This window comes from Rhamphochromis longiceps, linkage group LG7 (genome assembly GCF_057381845.1).
Source record: "Rhamphochromis longiceps isolate RC_006_pf linkage group LG7, R_longiceps_female_GT1.1, whole genome shotgun sequence".
In the NCBI taxonomy this organism is placed as follows: domain Eukaryota; kingdom Metazoa; phylum Chordata; class Actinopteri; order Cichliformes; family Cichlidae; genus Rhamphochromis; species Rhamphochromis longiceps.
Window position 1 is genome coordinate 3,425,834 of NC_140563.1, and position 20,473 is coordinate 3,446,306.

A 20,473-nucleotide genomic window follows, 5' to 3' on the forward strand; every position below is an offset into this window, starting at 1 on the left:
ACGGCCTCACAAACGGTTCCCTGCTCAGGGTGTCTGCCACAATGTTCAGCTTTCCAGGAACATATTTGATCTCAAAGCAGTATGGTGCAAGCTTAGAGACCCAACGCTGTTCACAGGCATCCAGCTTTGGCTTAGTCAGAATGTATGTGAGAGGATTGTTATCAGTCCAGACAGTGAACCGATGACCCTTGAGCCAGTGGCTGAACTTATCGCACACAGCCCACTTCAGAGCCAAAAATTCGAGCCGGTGTGCTGGGTATTTGGCCTGACTGCGGCTGAGAGACTTACTAGCAAAGGCTATAGGTCTTGCTCTCTCCTCACCAGCTGGCACCTGGGATAAGACAGCACCCAGCCCATCCATGGAAGCGTCAGTTGAAAGGATGAATGGCCTCTCAAAATCAGGATGTGCCAGCACCGCACAGCTGAGGAGTGCACCTTTGAGTCCCTCAAATGCTTTCTCACAAGCAGGAGTCCAATCTTGAGGGGTGAGCTTGCGAAAAGTTCCAGGTTTCCGACTCCCATGGCAGCCTTTAGTCCTCTTCTGACCGGCAGTTAGAGCAAAGAGTGGCTTCGCAATACGAGAGCACCCTGGAATAAAATGCTGGTAAAACATCACCATGCCAAGGAAGGATCTCACTTTCCTCTGAGAAGGGGTGCAACCGTCACCATCCATAAGGTCAGTCTTCTGAAAATTGGCGATAACCCTCACTTTATCCTGATCAACCGAGACACCACCAGCATCCACGACATGACCCAAAAACCTCACAGAGCGTCTGAGAAAGTGACATTTTTTCTGCGCCAGCTTCAGATTGCTGGTCCTCAGGCGAGAGAAAACAATCTCAAGACGTCTTAGGGCCTCCTCTTCTGAAGGCGCAAACACCAGCAGGTCATCAAGATAACACAGGAGGCTGGAAAAGTTCAAATCACCAAAGATGCTGAGCATCATCCGCATGAAAGATGCTGGGCTGTTGCATAGACCCTGGGGAAGTCTGTTGTACTCATACAGGCCAAGAGGTGTAGTGAAAGCAGTGTACCGTCTGTCAGACTCATGGAGGGGAACGTTGTAGAACCCAGATGTGAGGTCCATGGTGCTGAAGAAAGCATTCCCACCAAGGGCAGCAAGACAGTCAGCCTGATGGGGCAGTGGGTGAGCATCCTTAATGGTTTTGGCATTGAGCCAGCGGAAGTCAGTGCATATCCTCAAGTCACCTGACTTCTTCCAAACCATTACCAGTGGCGAGGCGTATTCGCTGGTGGACTTACTGATGATGCCTTTCATCTCCATGTCTGACAGCACCTCTCGCAACTTGTGATAGTGAGCCGGGGGTACTCTGCGATAGGGAAGCCTGAAAGGGCGGTCGTCAGTGAGGTGGATACGATGGACAAAGTCTTTCACCTCACCACAGTCCAGTTTGTCTCTAGAGAACACATCTTGGTAAGTCAACACAAGCTCCACCAATTTCCTCTTCCACCCATCTGACACTTCACAGCCCTCAATATCAATGTCAGCCAACCCAGCATCTTTGAGTAGCTGTGCAGAGTCAGGCACAGAGTCTGATGAGGGGGGAAAACTGGTATGCTGGTCAGTCAGAGTCTCGCAGAGACCTTGAGTGATGGGCAGGTCCTCCACAGCAATACAAGGAAAGACATCCGCAATCTTAGCATTGCGACGAAGTGTCACAGGGCTCTCTGTTGGGTTAAGGACTTTCATAGGGACCCAACGATCTCCCCACATGGGTGTTATAATGCGCCCCACCATTATGTTCTTTGGAGTGGAACGGGCTGACGTGGGTTCCACAACGACAGTACTTCCTGGAGACACGAGGGCAGAAGGTGGCAGCTTTCCCCAAACTACATATTCTTTTTGTGGCAGGAGAGTGACACTCTTCCGCAACCTGACTGTACCTACTTTATCTGGCAACACAGGAGCAGACCACCGTGAGATACAGCTCAGCAACTGCAGGAAGTCTTCACAATCAGTGCCAGTGTAATTGGAGTTAATAAGCTCCCAGTACTTTGTATCAGCCTTCATCTTCTGAATGATGGGCCGGATCACATTGCTCCCCACGATGAGCTCATCTTTTTGCCCAGGAACCACAAATGTTGGTACAAGAAACCTAGTCCCATATACTTCAATGTCCAAATCATAGATGCATTTCGGTTGTGTGAGAAGGCCACCGCAACCAACCAGCACCACATTTTCAGGGATATGCTGCAGAATCAGAGCAACACCAGCGGCTCTTAGCTTGCTATCAGCCTCTTCACTTAGTGTGCATGACATACTTCCTGAATCAAGCATGCTTGTCAGGGAACACCGGCCACTGACCGACACTGGAGTGTAAAACAACTCACTAGCCCTGCCAACTCTTTGTGAACCCATAATAACAGTCTTCTCATCAGAGAGGCTACTACAGCAGTTAACATATATGGCTTCTGGGTCTGTTGCATTTCTGAGGGTTTCATCAACACTGCCCATGCTACCCCTCTCGTTACATGGGCTGGCTAGTTTAAAGCAGCATCGGTGGGAGGAGGGACTGAAACGCTTGGTTTCTGGTGCAACTGTGGGCATTCACGCCTCATGTGTCCAGGGTCAAAGCAGCTGTGGCATAGCTTGTACAGCCTACAATGCACATGGGTTGTGTGTTCATGTGAGCCACACACTCTGCACGAAGCACGATGAGCATTGCGGTGCCCATGGGAATGACCTGTGGGTTGTGGGCACCTAGGACCAGTGGCTAGTGATGCAGTGCACATGGACAGAACCTTGTCAAACAGTGCTACCATCTGTTGAACACCTGGCTCAGCTGGAGGAGGGCCAGAAACTGGCAAAGATGGGGGCATGACATGTAGAGTCAAAGGAGGACAAGCAGAGGGCTGCTGCACACTTACCATGCCATCAGAAGAGAGAGGCTGACATGTGGCTGCAGAGGGAACAGAGAGCATAGGATACGAGGCTGGCTCATGTGTTACTGGGACTGCTTGAGCACCGCTGGAGTGGGGCTGGCTGTTAACAGCGACAGGGCTCTGATGCGGGATGGACAGACTTGCTGTATTATGAGACAAAACACTAGACTGTCTCATTTTCCTCACATAGTTGTCCAGACGGCTCTGAACCTCAGCTGCAGTCCACTCCTCAGGGGCCTTCAGTTGAAAAGACAACGTAAGACTGTGGTCAGGACAGTGATTAATGAACATCGAAACAACCTCACTACTGGGGTCCTCTACCATCTTGCCGCGCCTGCGGAGACACTCATCAGCAGCATCAATAGACTTGTTCAACCGGATCCAGTAATCCATGGCGTTCTCACCTGGACGTGGCACAGTACTGTAGAAATCTTTCATGGGCAGGCTGGAATATGTCAAGTCGCTGAAGTTAGACCTCAGTATGTCAAACACAGCAGTAATAGGATCATTCCGATTCAACTCAGGGCGGCAACGAAGTGACACCTTGACCACATCTCTGGCTTTGCCAGTTAGTCTAGACATTAATATGGCAAACATTTCTTCATCTGTGTCACAGCTGATTCTGTGCAGATAACATCTCATCATGTCCTCCCATTCACCGATGGGAAATAGATCTGTGTTGTCACCCTTGAAGTATGGTGGAGCTTTGGTGTCTGACTGAACAACAACCTTCAGCTGGGACTGGTCATTGCAGCTCGAGGGCACATTCTGGGGAGACTGTGGCTGGGTGGGGGCTGGCTGGTGCATAGAGTTAAGAGAGGATGTGATATTTTCCCCAATTTGCTTTGCTAAGTCAGTGATCAAGCTGCTCAACATGTCACTAGTGACAGCCTGGGTGTGTGTTTGGCGTTCGCAAGCAGCTGGTGTGGAGCTAGCTGCTGGCATTAATGGTGAGTGCATCACTGGCTGGTCTACAGTGTGGGCACCAATACCCGGGACTACTGGCCTACCCCTCCCAAAAAACTTTGGAGCAATCTGATGACCCCTCCCCAAACCAAAGGTCATATTACTCCCCGCAGAGAACAGATCAGGCAAAGCGCTATCCACAGTTTCCTCACTTAACATGTTGGCCCAAGTGAGATATCACTGTTCAACAGCAAAAAAAAACGAGCCTAACCCCCACACACAATTATGCAAAACTTCACAAAACAATGAAATGTGGGGAGAAGAAAAAAAACATCAAAGAATCAAAACACCATAGAAAATAAAATGTTGTTTTCTCCTCTCAATTAAAACAGGCTGTAAAAGCCAATATCAATAGAGAAAAAAAAATTACAATCCGCGCCTGTATAATTTGAGGCAACAATATGAAACAGTGACAGAAATGATCACCTACGTATTTGCCCTTTAAGTTCACACGTGACAGAGATGCCTGCAAGCCAAATTACGGGGCATCGATCACACATGCGATATAAAAACCTGTGAGTCAAAGCGCAGGGCACAGGATTCTGGCACACAGCTGCAGAGAGGAGGCGGGAAAACAGCGGCAGCAGAAGGAGGAGGGGTGGATCGCGGATTGGCGATGTGACGGGTCACGGCACCAAGTGTAACCGGTGTGATTCTGCGTTGTGTCTGATAAAAAAGGTAAAAGAAAGAAAGACCTCCAAGTAAATAATTTGCCCACTCCAGCTCCTCTCCCACAGGGGAATTGTAGAAAAAGGGGCTGGCATTTATTTTTACATTAAACATAAAATATGCATTTACACGTAACATATTTGACATAAGATAAAACAAAAACAACATGAAATCTGACATACCTGATAAAAAAGGTAAAAGAAAGAAAGACCTCCAAGTAAATAATTTGCCCACTCCAGCTCCTACGACCAAATACAGACAGTGGGGAAGAGGATTAGCTCAACCCACCACAGCTCCCAAGCTAGCAAGGAATACATATTCATGCTATCATTTATGGCGCCTAAAACACATTTATGACACACACATACTACACACTTATAACATCTTTACAAAAACAGGCTCAATAATGACAATAACTAAATTAAAATCGCAATCATAAACATCAGGGTGGTTAAATATGAATTATGTGTGCTTTAAGGTGCTGGAAAGAAATGACACCCACCTCTCCCACAGGGGAATTGTAGAAAAAGGGGAGAGGCAAAAGGGGTACACTGTATTTATAGTATTGCACCAAAGAAGAAGAAAAGAATGAGGAGGGGCTCTAACTGATAATGAACACAACTACAGGCTTGGAGGTCCTAAAAGTCAGGTATAAAAGGAGAAGTTTGGGGGTTTAGAACACATTTTGTGTAATTATAACAATGTTATTTATGACTCTGTTACACCTGCACTGTGCACCGTTACGTTTCCTGGATGTCATCTAAGTAAAACTACGTTAAACGATACATATACAACAAAATTCAGATGTCGGGCTCAGCAGAAGGTGAAGAGCTGATCCCTCAAAATGGATCATCATCCGTTGTTTGGAAATACTTTGATTGGATTGGGAAGCGATGTTACCCATGAAGAAATCATAGATAAAGAAGTCATGCATGTCTGTACCACCAAGCAGCACCACTAACTTATTTATCTGCAGGAAAAGACACTACAGACTGCAGTATAGTTAATACATGAAGGCCAAGAAAAACAGTGCAAATCATCCAACAACTCAGACATCCATGAACCTGAGCCTCATCGTTGTGTTCATTCAGCTCACAAAGATGATGCAGTTGCATTCTCTTTGCCCAAAGACGTCTGTCCACTAAATACAGCGACCATTAAATGTTTCAGGATAATTGTCAACATACTGAACAACAGAGATGTTTTTCACGACGCACAGGTGTAAAGATCTGTGTTGTGTGTAAAAGGAGAAGGCTAACGCAGCTGCAAAGTAGTTTACTACAAATTTTATTCACATCACTCATGCAGGTATAAGTGATGCATGTGATGAAACACTTTTAATGGTCATTTATTTAGAGAAAAATAGAGTCATTTGTTTTAAAATATTCCTCATTAAAATGAGCATTTTACTTGGACAGATTGTACCTGGCTTCTTCTAACAGTCCTTCTCTGGGCATCGATTAAACCTCTAAAAACTCATCTCTCTTCATCAAAATAACATATTTAGTGATTTCTTTTCTCATAAAATTAATCCCTTGGCCTAAATGTAACTCTGCAATCTTCATTTAGCATTGCAAGGATCTATAAAAAATGAAATGTGAAAATTAACTGACACGTTCTCTGGCTGAACAGTTTTGCTAAGAAGATAAAGGAAAACTATTCTTCACTTTTTAAAACAGGAGGAGGTATCATTCTGTCAGAGGAGAGAAAAGGACATAGAAAGGCCTCCTAGGTCTAAAACTATCAAATAAAGCTTTTATAAGGATTAACACCTGTCAGGAAGCCTTTTATCCACAGTAATTTAGTAATTATATATATTAAATATTGATATTTTTATTCTATTGACAGTACACAGCAAACCTTGGTCCCTGAGGTCATGTGACCAGGGCTTGCTTGCTGTCCAGCACACGAGGCTGAAAACAAAAGGCGACAAAGCTTTTGGAACTGTGGCCCCCAGATTGTGGAACTCTCTCCCTTTGAGCCTGAGATCTGTGGACTCAGTGGTCGCTTTTAAAAAAACAGCTAAAAACCCATCTTTTTAAACTTGCTTTTAGTTGATTTTTATTTTTAGGTTTTAGCTTCTTTGAAGCACTTTGTGATTTTTATCTTGAAAGGTGCTATATAAATAAAGTTTTACTTTTACTATTCGCAAGTTTAAAATATAAAGATATCTAACTGTATTTTATATTCTGCTAGCAAATGTGAGCTGATGGATCATTTCAGGCAACAAAAAAGGCAAAACCTACAGGCTGTATTTGGAGGTGTTTCACACAGCAAAAGGACAAAAAAGGCCAAGGTCACTATATCTGTATATTACTGCTTCACATTTGGCCCAAATGCAATCATGAAAAAGCTTTTTTGCATGAACTTTGGCCTGTGAGTGCCAGCGATAGGGTTTTTAATCAGGGCACGTGATTTTATGATTACCGTCCTGACGTAGAGAGACTTGCAACAAACAGGAAAAAACAGTGCGTCTGTAATCCTCTGCATGCTCAAGCTTTATGAACAAACACTATCCTACAAGTGGTTGCAGCATGACGCTCAGTATTTATGTTTGTCGAGTGTCTTCCACGAGTAATTACTTTACTGTCTTCCACCCCAACACTGAGCTTTTGGTGGAGCTCAGAGCTCTTATGATTCCACACTGTGTTTTCTACGTTTTGACCACCCACCAGCTCCCCTCCCGCAGTAAACTCACCCCACACATACACACCTGCTCTCCTCTCAGTGCTCTCAGCAGGCCTGCTGCCAGTCTCCTCAGCAGTCAGCCAATCAGTCCCTGCTCTGTAGTTTAGATCAGACGGTGCTCCCCTCATTGGCTGACTCAGAAGCAGGCAGCCAGGCTCGCAGCAGTGTTTGGAGAGAGTGGTCCTCAATTGTTTTGTTGTAGAATCAAGCATCCTGTATTCAGGGCAGGGCTGTTTCATTAGTTTAATGCTTCACCAGGTTAGAGGCTTCATTAGCTAAATGTACCCTTTCTTCTCTAATCAGATCAGCAAAATCAGATCAGCCTGAATCATCAAACACTATTTTCGTATAGTAGATCACCTGCAGTATCAAATACTGGAAGTAGCGTGATTCTCTGAGATTTTTTTGAAAACTCTTTCTGGGTTTCATATTCCATTTTTCCCACATCTCCCTCTTTCCCATCTTCTCATTCAAAGGTGTACAGTTATTGCTTTTCCCCCAAAAAGATTGTGCATGCCAAATATGTCAAAAATGGCTTTTTTTCTGCGCTCCTGTTCACTTTGCATTCTGTACGTCTCTACTTCTGTTTGTCAGTGTTTGTGTGTTTCCTTTTCCCTGTTTTCTCATTCATTCCTGCCCAGTGCTGCAGTCATGGCGAGGAATGAATCCACAATTTGGCTCGCAGTATTTCTCAAAGGACTCTGAGGAGAAAACTCAATCTTTGTGGTTAATTCTAAAAAGACAACTAAGGACTTGTGTGAACGTAGCCTGCAAAAGTCAGCAGATAACCATTTTCTGCATCAATCCAGGATTTTAACATCGCTGTTGGTGTTTGGTGACTGATGATTTGTGAACATTGTGCAACTAAGATGAAATGAATAACTCTATTCTGCTACCAAAAAAGGGGGGAAAGTCTTAAATTTTTATAAGCTACATCGGCTGTAGCTCTTTCTAGACCCTCTTTATCACTCTAATGTTGAGCCCATGGGTATTCTTGAACCTCTGACCTCAATTCATACTGCTTTTCTTTTCGCAGGCTGCCTTCTTCCTCTGGTGCGATGGAGGTGAAGCAAATTGATAAGATGTCCTGATAGTTAATTTGGTAATGTTGCCGGCTGTTCATTTTTGCCAGGCAAAAATGGATTTCTGAGGCTTTTTTGTTGCTGTCTTTTCACTGCACTGCCCTTAAAAATGTAGTGCAGTGTAAATTCTTCCTATTTCTTTGTCTATGAGTGTACAGCACGGCAATATTTCCATGCTTCTCCATGTCTTTCTGTCAGTGTTTTTTTTTTCAGTAAATAGTAACTGATTTCACGGTAGAGGTTCAATCTAATCAGTCCAGACATTGAACTGTGTCTTATATTTCCTGCTGTCCAAGAAATAATGAATTCTTTGCAAGGCTGATGATTAAACAGAGTACCTGACACACATGAGAGAGAAGCGATAGCACAGTAGCATGAACACTGCAATAAACCACATAAAAAAGGAGGAAACATTACATTCTATTTGCATAGTAATTCATTTTTGCTCTCTCTCAAAACTCACAAGTGTTTCTACTTAATCAGAAACTGATAAATAAGTAATAGGAACTAAGCCTGCTTTCTCTGCTCTTTGGGGAACTGGCATGGTTTTGAGTGCTTCATAAACCGAGTATGTTGGACTATCGTGAATTGCTATGATTTACTTTTTTGATTGTTAGTAAAATAGCCTTTTTGTTAGGTCTGCACGATTAATCGTTAGAAAATCGCGATCTCGATTCATACTTATGTGCGATCTCATTTCCAAATGACAACGATTTAAAAAAAAAAAAAAAAAAAAAGATGACGACGATTGTACCGCATTTTGATCCGGGACGTAATCTGCTTGAAAACAAGCGCTCACTCTTCCTGCGCAACAAATGACAAGGGCGGAGCCTTATACCACGTGATACAGAAGCTGTGCCGTGTGATGCTAAAATTAGCAGGAAAAAACAACGGAGAGCACGTCAGGGATGACGAGAAAGTGACAGGAGAAAATCCGTCCCGGTCAACCACCCAAACATCAATAACGGGAACCTTACACAGCGCTTCCCTATACACGTTGAACTCCCGCAGGCACAAAGAAATTGGAGGCTATCACTTATCACCTGACCAAAGATATGGCTCCCATCAACACTGTGCAAAACGAGGGATTTAGGAAAATGATCAACACCCTAGACAAACGCTACACAGTGCCGTCCCGCAACTATTTTTCTATTGTTGCACTACCTGCTCTAAACACGCAGTGTCGAGCAACGGTGGAGACGGAATTTCAAGCAGTACAACATTTTGCAGCAACAACAAAACGTGAGACATTTGTTGTTTTTATGTTTATTTATTGTTTTTATGTTCAGTCTCAACTGTTACGAAGTTGATGTGCAGTTAATAAGTGCAATAAATATTTATACTGGAAATATTTATACTGGAATTTATACTGTATACTGGAATTATTATACTGGAATTTATACTGTATACAATAAATATTTATACTGGAAAAGAAAATCGTGAGAGAATCGTGATCTCAATTCTAAGCCAAAAAATCGTGATTCTCATTTTATGCAAAATCGTGCAGCCCTACTTTTTGTACATTTTTTCATTTGTCTCATTAAAATTGACGTCTAAGTAGTTTTTGTTATGTGTCTGCCACCAGATAAACACCATATAGGAATCACATACCTTTTTTAAAAACCTTTTAAACTAAAACAATGTGACATCTTACACCATGTCATTATTTAGTTAACAAAACCCAAGTCAAAATGGAAACGCGGTATTTGAAAAGCTCTCATAGGAATAAAGATGGTAGGTAACAGCCAGCTGCTGTTAATGAAATGTGCTTGATTATCAGACAGTGTGAGCACTTCTATGAAAGCAGAAGTTTTGCTGGTCTGGAGCACTGAGGTGTCTTTTAACAAAATGCCAAGGAGGAAACACATTAAGGATGGAATTGTTATTTCCTATTAATGGTTATAAGGTCATTTCCAAACAATTTAAATACCATCATTCTACAATGATAAACATTATTCATAAGTGAAAAACATTCAAAACAGCTGTTAATCTCTCCAAAAGTAGACATCCTAGCAAATTCACCCCAATGATCACAGAAAAAAAAAAACAAGAGTAACTACTCTGACTCCTTAAGGGGCAGGGATAGCTCAGTAGTTAGAGTGGTGGCCCCATGATCGGAAGGTCAGGGGTTCGATTCCCCTGAACAGCTACCCTGAGGTACCCCTGAGCAAGGTACCGTCCCTACACACTGCTCCCCGGGCGCCCAGTGGCTGCCCACTGCTTCACTGAGTGAATGGGTTAAATGCAGAGAGGGATTTTCCCCACGGGGACCAATAAAGTACACTTTCTTCTTCTTAAGGCTACGTCCACACGTACACGGGTATTTTTGAAAACGGATATTTTCCGTTTTCGTTTTAAAAAATAATCCCGTCCACACGTAAACGCAGAAATGAAGGAAAACGCTGCTATGAACATGCCAAAGCAACAGGTGGCGATATATTCCTAACCGTGCAGAAATGTTGGCCAATCAGAAGTCTAGAAGCCTCGGTGGGAAATAGTAAACAAAGCTGGGGCATAGAAGCAGAACCGAGTCGTATGTGTGGAGGGACAGTAACTGTGTGTATATGTAAGCATTTAAACACTGCAGAGAGTACAAGTAACAGTAACAGTATTGTAGAAATTCATTTCACTGAAACAATAACGTGGCGCACAGTGTGACGTCAAAAAAGGCGCACACCTTTGACGCTGCGTTTTCTCCATTTTTCTCGTCCACACATAAATGCAACAACGGAGTTTTCAAAAATATCCACCCTGGCCGGAGTTTTTAAAAATCTCTGTTTTCAGTGACCGAAAACGTCGTTTACGTGTGGACGAAAGGTGCAAACGCATAGAAAAATCTGCATTTTCTTAGTTAGCATGTTAAATATTAAAGCTTATGACAGTACAGTAAGGGTTGCAAGGAGGAAGGAATAAACCCAAGTGGTGTATGCGAGCACCTGTCAGCCTGTCATGGTAGTGAAGTGTTGGTGATTTGGGTTTGTTTGGCAGCCACAGGACCTTGCACCTTGCAGTTGCTGAGTTCACCATGAACCAAAGTATTCTAGAGTCAAATGCGAGGCCATGTGTCAGATAGCTTGAGCTTGGTTGTGGTGATACAACCGGAGAATGATGGCGAGCACACCAGAAAATCTACAACAGTGACCCAGTCAAAAGTCTAGACCTCAACCCAATTCAAATACAGTGGGACCTGAGGACAGCTATGCAAAAACAAATACCTGCAAAGCTCGTGAGGTTTTCAGGATGATAGCCATTCAGAAAACGATTATTTCATAAGTTACTGCTGCTGAATGGGGTTCAAGCTATTGAACAAGCTATGGGGTGTTCTTAGATTTTCATGCATCTACTTCTGAATTTTGGCTTTGTGTTAAATAACCATATGTCTTGTGATTGTATTTGACTAATGGTAAGACTTGTTAAGGACCAGATGTGTTTTTGTGTATTATTTTCTGGGGGTAGCTGTAACTCAGGAGGTAGAACAGGTCAATCCCTTGGTGCTTCCACTCTGCGTTCGATATATCACTGGGCAAAATACCAACTCCTGATGCATCCATCAGAGTACAGATGTGCGTGAATGTTAGATTGAACAGAGAAAACTGCTTGTGTGAATTTTATTGAATGCTTTGAAGCTCAGGTAAAGTAGAAACGCGCTATAGAAGAGCTAGGTCCCCTGCCTGCCATTTTGCAATTACTTCATTAGGTCTACCTTACTAGTACCGGGTTGGACCCCCTTTTGCATTCAGAACTACCTTAACACTTCTTAAAGATTCAGCAGGATGCTTCCAGCACCTTGTTGAATTTATGCATAACACAGTTGCACACATCAGTGATGTGAATTTCCTGTGTCACCACATCCCAAACGTGCTCCATCAGATTGAGATGTGGTGACTGTGGAGGCAACCAAAGTAGTTTAAGACCATCTGAGCTTTGTTACATGACATGCTATCCCACTGGAAACAGCCATCAGAAGACGGGTATGCTGTGGTCATAAAGGGATGAACATGCTCTGCAACAATATTTAAGCAGACTGTGGGGTGTTTAAATGATGCTAAAGTGGTGCTAAGGGCCCGAACTTTGCCAAGAAAATTTTCCCCACGCCATTACACTACCAGCAGCCTGATACAGGGCAGGATGCATTCATGTTTCCATGATGTTAAATTCTGAATCTGCCATCTAAATGTGGCAGCAGAAATAGATACTCATCAGACCAGGTAATGTTTTCCCAATCTTCCTTTGTGTAATTTTGATTAACTTATTTGAATTACAGCCTCATTTTCCTGTTCTTAGCTGACATTAGTGGCACCCATTATGGTGTTTTTCTGTAGCCCATATGCACATATGACATGTGTTTTCAGAGATGTGCTTCTGCTTAGCTTGGTTGGAACTGGTGGTTATTGGAGTTGGTTCCTGCCTTCTTATCAGCTCGAAGCAGTCTGGTCATTCTCCTCTGTCCTGTGGAATCGAGGTATGTGCATCTGCCATTCCCTGGATAATTTCTCCTTTTTTGGACCCTTCTTTGTAAATCCTAGAGATGGTTGTGCAGGAAAATCTCAGTAAATCATCAGTTTTTGAAATTCTCAGATGAGCCCATCTGGCGCCAATAACCATGCCACATTCAAAGGCACTCAAATCATCTTTCTTCCATATTCTGATGCTCAGTTTGATCTTCAGCAGGTCATCTTGACCGTGTCTACGTGCCTAAATGGATTAAGTTGCTGCCATGTGATTGGCTGGTTAGTTATTTGAATTATCAAGCTGTTGAACAGACGTGCGCAATGAAGTGATTTTTTTCTCTATCTATATTTATTGACTTTAAAGGGATTTCCAAACAAATAGTTGTACTATTATCTAGTTTACTTCTTTATTGTCAAAATTGTATATTTACAGTAATACCACTGTAAGCAATAACCTATTGGTATTACTGTGGTTTCATGTTGCTTTCTGTATTTCAAAGCAATCTAGACATGCAAAAAGAAAAGTCTCCATGAATCGTAATGGTACTACACTGATATATTTTATATATCTGTATTCTTAGAATTGATTGGTTGTGATGCTTAACTCGGTGTTAATCTCCAGAGGTGAAACCAATGGGACAGTGCCAGAAAGTACAGCGCTGTCACTTTAGGCTGCCTCCAAAAGCAAGTCTGTCCCTGTCAGCTACCACTTGCTAAATAGCATTAAACAGTATTTGTATGGTTTAGATATATAATAATGCAACCATTATCCATGGGCTTTTAAGGCTTAATGGCAGGGTGCTTGATTGACAGGTGTGCTGACACAGGGTGCTGTAGTGGATTGCTGTCTGCTATAACTCACCTCCTATAATTACAGTCAATTAATTAGATCTTTACACCATATTTAGTAAACCCATCCCATTTCGGACTTCAGTTTTGGTGGGCAACATTCTACTATTTAGGACTGCACAATTAATGACATTTTAATCTTGATCGTGCAATATTGAAAAAACAAAACAAAAGCAAATCGGTACCTGACCATACGCTTACATGTACCAATCACAGGTTTTCCCTGCAAAGCGTAACTTGAAGTTTCCTCGACTAGCCTGGATGAGTACACTAGCGCTGCAGAAAGCAAACAGTTTGTTCCTCAAAACAGATAATTTCCTAAAAATGTATATATATAGTATATAAATGTGCAGTACCTTTACCTGCACTCTTTGGGACAGAGATCTCTGCTGGAGCCTCTCACCCAGTTTGGGGGTCACTACCCCAAGTGGTCCAGTTATCACAGGGACCACTATTGCTTTCACCTTCCACATCTTCTCTAGCTCTTCTCTCAACCCTTGGCATGTTCCTTCTTCCTTATGTTTCTATCACTTGGTATAGCTATATCTATCACCACTGCCTTCTTCCTCTGCTTCTTCTCTCTCCCACACACGTCACTATAAGACTGGACTCTCACACGCACCACCACACATTTCCTATAATCCTATAATTCCTATAATTTATAATCTCTTCTGCTATTTGCACATTCTTTACTGTAAATTCCTAAGTTAATTTGTAAATTTTGTAGTAAATTGTAAATATTGTAAAACTTTTCTTCTGTCATTTAATGGTCGGGCATTGTACAGCTACAAGCATTTCACCCCCATGTCATTCTGTGTATGGTTGTGTGTGTGTGTGACAAATAAAATTTGAATTTGAATTTGCTTGTCCACCACTACTATGTCCTTTTGGTTAGCAATCAGTTACAGACACACCAGTTTGTCTGTCTGTAACTGAAAGTTTTAGCTTGGTCATTCTCAGCCACCCTAGGAACCATATTCTGTTTTGATCTTGGAACTCTTCCAGCCCATACCGGTGCCAAACCGGTACTTTTGAAACGGTGCCGGTGCTTAAACGGTGCTCAAACCGGTGCTTAAAGAATGGAGAACACAAAATTGGTCCAAAAACCTCTCATGTTCAGCTTTTTTTTCTTTGTAAAAAGATAACAATGTTAGCCTTTTCTGCAGCTATGGGGCATATATGGTAGGGCTAGGGGCCAGGGCTCTCCTCTTCGGGTTCTTGGGGGATGTTGCTAACTCCGGGTCCGATAACAGGCACCACACCCGCAGTAGATGTGCTCAGTGTGAGGTCTCGCAGGAAGCTATCAAATACGGCGCATTTCTCGGCTTTTAAAAAAAACGCTATGCGTCGCCAGGTGTTTCATCGGATTTGAGGTGTTACCTCCTTTGACAGTATCACAGTATCAGCTTAAAGCACTTGTTGCTGCTGAGTTTGCATATTTTGCTGTGAAGTACAGCCAGACTTTTTAATCTGTAGCTCTGCTCTAAAAGAACGTACGTACCTGGACCCGCCTACTATCCTCGGAAACGTAAAATGATTGGCTAGAATCTAAAGTGTATCACAGCTCAGGAAAAAAAAGCACCGAAATAAAGCACCGAAATGTGCGCTGCTTTTCGGTCTGGTTACTACCGTTTATGTCAGAACCGATATCGGTACCCATCCCTACTCATACGATTGTTGGGGTTCTGTCTGTTTTCTCTGTGTTAAAGGGTCTTTACCTTACAATATAAAGTGCCTTGTGGCAACTGTTGTTGTGATTTGGTGCTGTATGAATGAAATTGAATTGGAGTGGAAGGATTAAAAACCACTCATGTACATAATATCTTTTCTACACAGAGTTTGGTGAGGCCTGTCCTAAAGGAGGGAAGCACCATCATTTTTCTTTTCTTTTTACTGCCTGGTGCAATCTTATTTCTGTCCTCCTTTGAACCAGAGTATGATAGACTAGCTCGACTCAAAGACACGCACAGTGTAGTTGTCATGAATCGCTGTGTGGCAGGCAAGCAGGAGTGGTGGACCCAAAATGCAGAACTCAGACACGGAAGTGAAACTTAAGGCGCAGCTTTATTGCTGGGAAAAACCTCATACAAACTAAACTCACCAAAAGAAAACCAAAAGTCAGAACAGAGGAACCAAGGACTGAAACACTGGAAAGAAACACTAAACTGGAGCAGGAGACCAAACACTAGGAACATAGAAGCAGAACACACAGCTAGTTGAGGGTACGACGCGACACTGACACAGAGAAACACAGGGCTTAAATACACAGACGGCAGTAATCAAGGGATGAGAGACAGGAGGGGAACACACCTGGGAGAAATCACAGCTGACGAGACAGGGGAAACGTAAACTGAGCACACTCACATATGACACAAACCTTCACAATAAAACAGGAAACTCAGACACATGGAACCAGACAAGACATTGAACTAAACAGACAGATTCACAAACAGATGGGGTGACACCATAGACAGAGACAGACTCAAAGGCAGACCAAATATAACACACAGAACTCAAACAATAATAATCATCATCATCATAAACTAGAAAATGATAACTAAAAGCGCTGGGTCACCGACCCAGGACCATGACAGTAGTGCTGATTCCACAGCTCTGGTGGCAAACTGTTTTCTTTGGTGTCCATGTTTAAAAGACCATCCTGTTCACATATCTTGAGTAAAGGATGGAGTAAATGAGAGCTGTGGTTTCATCCCTCTCAAACCTAGTTTTGATCATCAGCAAGATGATACGAGACAGCTTTCAGGTCACCATACAATGTGGCTCATGAGCAATAACATAAAGTCAAAACTGACACATTTTAGAAACATGAGTTTCATTTTAAATAACTAAGTTAAAAATAGCAGGAGCACATGATGAGGTCTAGCATGAAGCGGTGTCTTCCCTCCAAGCTGACCTGACCTTAGGCCTTTATCCACACCTAATCAGGTGTAGACCATAAGCAATTAGCGCCAGGCAAAACAGAAAGACTCTTGCACTGGTAATTCCAGGAGAATAGGGGTTACAGAGGGTCACAACAGTATATTACTATGTATATTACTCTGTATGCCTGTGTACATCTCAATACAACACCGCACTACGACAAAACAAGAGGAACCATTATGTAAAGTAGGAATGTGTCATATATTTAAAAATTGACTGCAGTGTATTTTTAACATGATTCAGCAGCCATGAGGAATAATTTTCTGCAGCCCCGTGGAGATGTTGTTTGCTGTGTGACCAAAGGCTTTGCTAAGCTCATTTGATGCAAATTGATTATATGAGATGAACAACAGCTAAACAATGAGACACAAAATAGGAAAGTGTAAAACATTAGCATAATGTTTTTGACATCCTTCAATCGAAATCTAATCAATATAAACGGGACCCTTCTGTTTGAGTGGACAGTACTAGTGACAGCTATAGTTTTTTTTTTAACAGTTCCTCATTTATTGTGATTGTGACGCACTTTATTTGAAATCAACTGCTTCCAAGATATCCACTAAAATGAGAAGGTGTGCATGTAATAATAAGGCTGAGAGGTGTCATGTTTATGAGTTCCTGACAGCTCCTCCCTGTGGGTGTCAGGTACAGTGTAATGTAATGTGTGCACTGATGCGAAACCTTTCCATTTCAGGAACAATAATGAAACCAAACCTTCAACAAATTTAAATGAAGGCTGTATGTGGATGACAATAGATGAAACCAGGACAATTTGAAAGTGGGTCTAAATTGTTTTTCATGCTGTACAAAAATGATATAAGTTCATGGCATCACACAGTGCACGTTTGAGGGTCTTTCCTGGGATTTGCTTACTTTCATTGCCTCTAAAATTAGAGTGAGGGAAATTATTATTGATCCCCTGCTGAATGTGTAATGTGCTCACTTTCAAAGAAATGAACAGTGTCTCTTTATATGTTAATTTCATGGCGAAAGGCACAATAGCAACCTAAAATCCAGGAAAAAAAACACATTACATAAAACTTTTAAATTGATTTGCATGCCATTGAGTTAGATATTTCTTAATGTTGGTCACCAGGTTTGCACAGATCTCAGGAGGGATTTTGGCCCACCCCTCTTTAAAGTGACTCTGTAAACCCTTTAGATTTCCTGGCTGCCACTCGGAAACTCAAGGCTTCAACAGATTTTCTATAGAATTGAGGTCAGAAGACTTGTTAGGTCACCCCATAATCTTAATGTGCTCGTTCTTTAGCCACCCCTTTGTTGCCTTGGCAGTATGTTTTGGGTCATTGTCAGTGCCTTCAGTGTTTTGGCTGAGGGAAGATCCCGTCCAAGTTTTTACAGCCCAATCCAATGACCCCTCAATGTCATCAAGTTGTCTTGTAGCCTCTGGATGTCTGGAGTTTTGATCTCCTCCATACCCGCTTCACACCCTGGAGGACGGGGCTGAGGCCCCCCCACACTCCCTAGCAGATCATTACATGGAGAAACCTTTGAAATGCAAGCATGCTGATCCACACAGGTATGCACACATGGGTATTCACAGACGCGGACTAAAGCTTTCTTGGCTGCTGCCTCAAAGCACACTGTGCGCTGTCTATCTTGCGTGCTGCACAATATCGTTTATTACTTAGTAAATACTGATATCTATGACTAGCTAGTTTATTGTGATGGTGCTTTGTTTTCTCTATTATTATGTTGCTCTTTGTTGTTTGCTGTCTCCTCTGTTTGTTTGTTTGTTTGTTTTTTTTCTCCATACAGGTGACCCAGGAGTTTTTTTTTTTGTTTTTTTTTTTTTTTTTTGTTTTGTTTTTTTTGTTTTGTTTTGTTTTTTTTTTTTGTCTCTCTTCCCCCCCCTTCTCACCGTCTCTTCTCCCCTTTGGTTTTCTTTTTTTCTCTCCCCCTCTCTCTCTCATTCATTCCCCCTGTCCTATTTATTAAAAAAAAAAAAAAAAAAAAAAATGACAAAGGATGAACTGAAGCTCTGCCATCACGTAATGTCGCATACTGCTGTTTCTGATGTCATTTAGAAGAAAAAAAAAAAAAAAAAAAAAAAGTTGTCTTGTAGCCTTAGCAGAAAAGCAGCCCAGTGCACTGTGGGGTTGCTGTTCTTTGGGTAATACTCAGGATTTCTTTTCCTCTAAACACAGTGGATTGAGTTGATGCTAAGGAGCTCCATTTTGGTTTCATCTGACCGCAGCACTTTCTCCCAAGCCTTATCTGAGTCTTTCAGATAGGGTTTCTTGAAGAGGGGGAACTTGGAGGCACTGCAAGATTTGAGTCTATTGTGTTGTAGTCTGTTACTGTGTTATTAGTGACTGTAGTCCCAGCTGCTCTCAGATCACTAAGTTTCTCCAACGTGGTTTTGAGCTGACCACCTTTGCAGGGAGCTCTATACCGAAGGCCATTGATGGTCGTTTTATATAATATATATATATATATATATATATATATATATATTACTCGTTACCGTACAAATTAATTTATAGCTTTTATGTATATTTTTTTTATGGATTTTTGGTTTATATTCTTTCTGTCTCCATTCAAATTAAGCTACCATAACAATAGAGATTGTTAATTTCTTTGGAAGTGAGCAAATTTATAAATTCAGCAAGGGATCAAATGGATTTCCTCCCACTGCATATGATATGAAGCTTTTTACAATTAGCATCCAAACTGTTTTTCAGACCCATTTTCAAAACAGTTGGAACATTTTGTAGAATTAGGGAAAAAAGATTCTAAAGATCCATTTTCACCCTATCAAATTGAAACTAGTAAAAAGACACAATGTTGCATGTTAACTGTGAAAAACTGTTGTTCATAAGTGTCTTTATAAAAATTGAGACCCATTTAAAGCGACATGCTACAAAAAAGTTGGGACAAGAACAACAAGATACAGGGTTGTGTAATGATATAGGGACACAGGATGATGTTGTCAAAACTAACAGTTTGTCAATAGTAAATTCTCTAGTTTAAAACTGTGAAAAAGGAGGAAGATGTGAGAAAGACACACTGTGGAAAAGAGCCAGAGATTAATAACAATGATTAAATGCAGAGTGGAGTGAAGAAGAAACCCAGGCCTATCACCTGATTCATTCAGCCCCGACTAAATGCTTTGTCCAAAAAGAAAGTTCCAAGCCTAATCCTAGCAGTACAGAGGGTCTGTCACCTGAATTCAGACTGGGAGCTGGTTCCACAGAGGAACCAGTTCAGTTTTAAATATTATACTAACCACAAGTAAACCAGAGGTCTGAGATCAAAGTGTTTTATTGGACTGGTATGGTGCTATGAGGCCTTCAGGATAAGAGGGGCCTGAGAATTCTAGACCTTGTATGTAAAAAGGATTTTAAAATTGATTCTGGCTTTAACAGGGAGCCAATGAAGAGAAGCCACTATTGGAAAAATAAGCTCTCTATTTCTAATCCCTGTCAGCACTCTCACTGAGGCATTTTGGATCAAGTGAAGGTTTTCAGTGAGTTTTTAGGACAGGCTGGTAAAAATGAATTACAGTACTCCAAACTTAAAGTAATAAATGTACGAACTAGTTTTTCAGCATCACTCTGAGACAGGATTTTTGTCATTCTGAAAATATTGCACAAATGCAAGAAAGCAGTCCTACATATATGTTTAGAATGCACATTGAAGGACATATCCTGGTCAAAAATGGCTCCAAGATTCCTCACAGTTTTACTGGTGGCCAAAGTAGTGCTTTAGTATCTGCTTTAACACCATGTTCTTGTCACCAAGATTTTTAAGGCCGGTACAATAACCCCAATTTTGTGTGAATTTATAAGCAGCAAGTTAGGCCTTCCAGGTCATCCAGGCCTTTAAGACATTCCTGCAGTGTGTTATCTGACTTCATGGATTGATAACTTTTGGCATCGTCTGCATAGCAGTGAAGATGCA

The 20,473-nt window shown here is 41.9% G+C and overlaps 1 protein-coding gene and 1 long non-coding RNA gene across 3 annotated transcripts in view; one reads left to right on the forward strand and one right to left on the reverse strand.

Moving 5' to 3' along the window:
* tspan9a (tetraspanin 9a) overlaps window positions 1-20,473 on the forward strand; it is a 232,354-nt gene that overhangs the window by 76,133 nt on the left and 135,748 nt on the right. The window lies entirely within an intron of this gene.
* Window positions 4,048-5,268, reverse strand: LOC146664519 (uncharacterized). Its single transcript, XR_014912480.1, has 2 exons — window positions 4,722-5,268; window positions 4,048-4,536 (listed from the first exon to the last, which is right to left on the reverse strand). It is a non-coding gene; the product is annotated as an uncharacterized LOC146664519 (long non-coding RNA).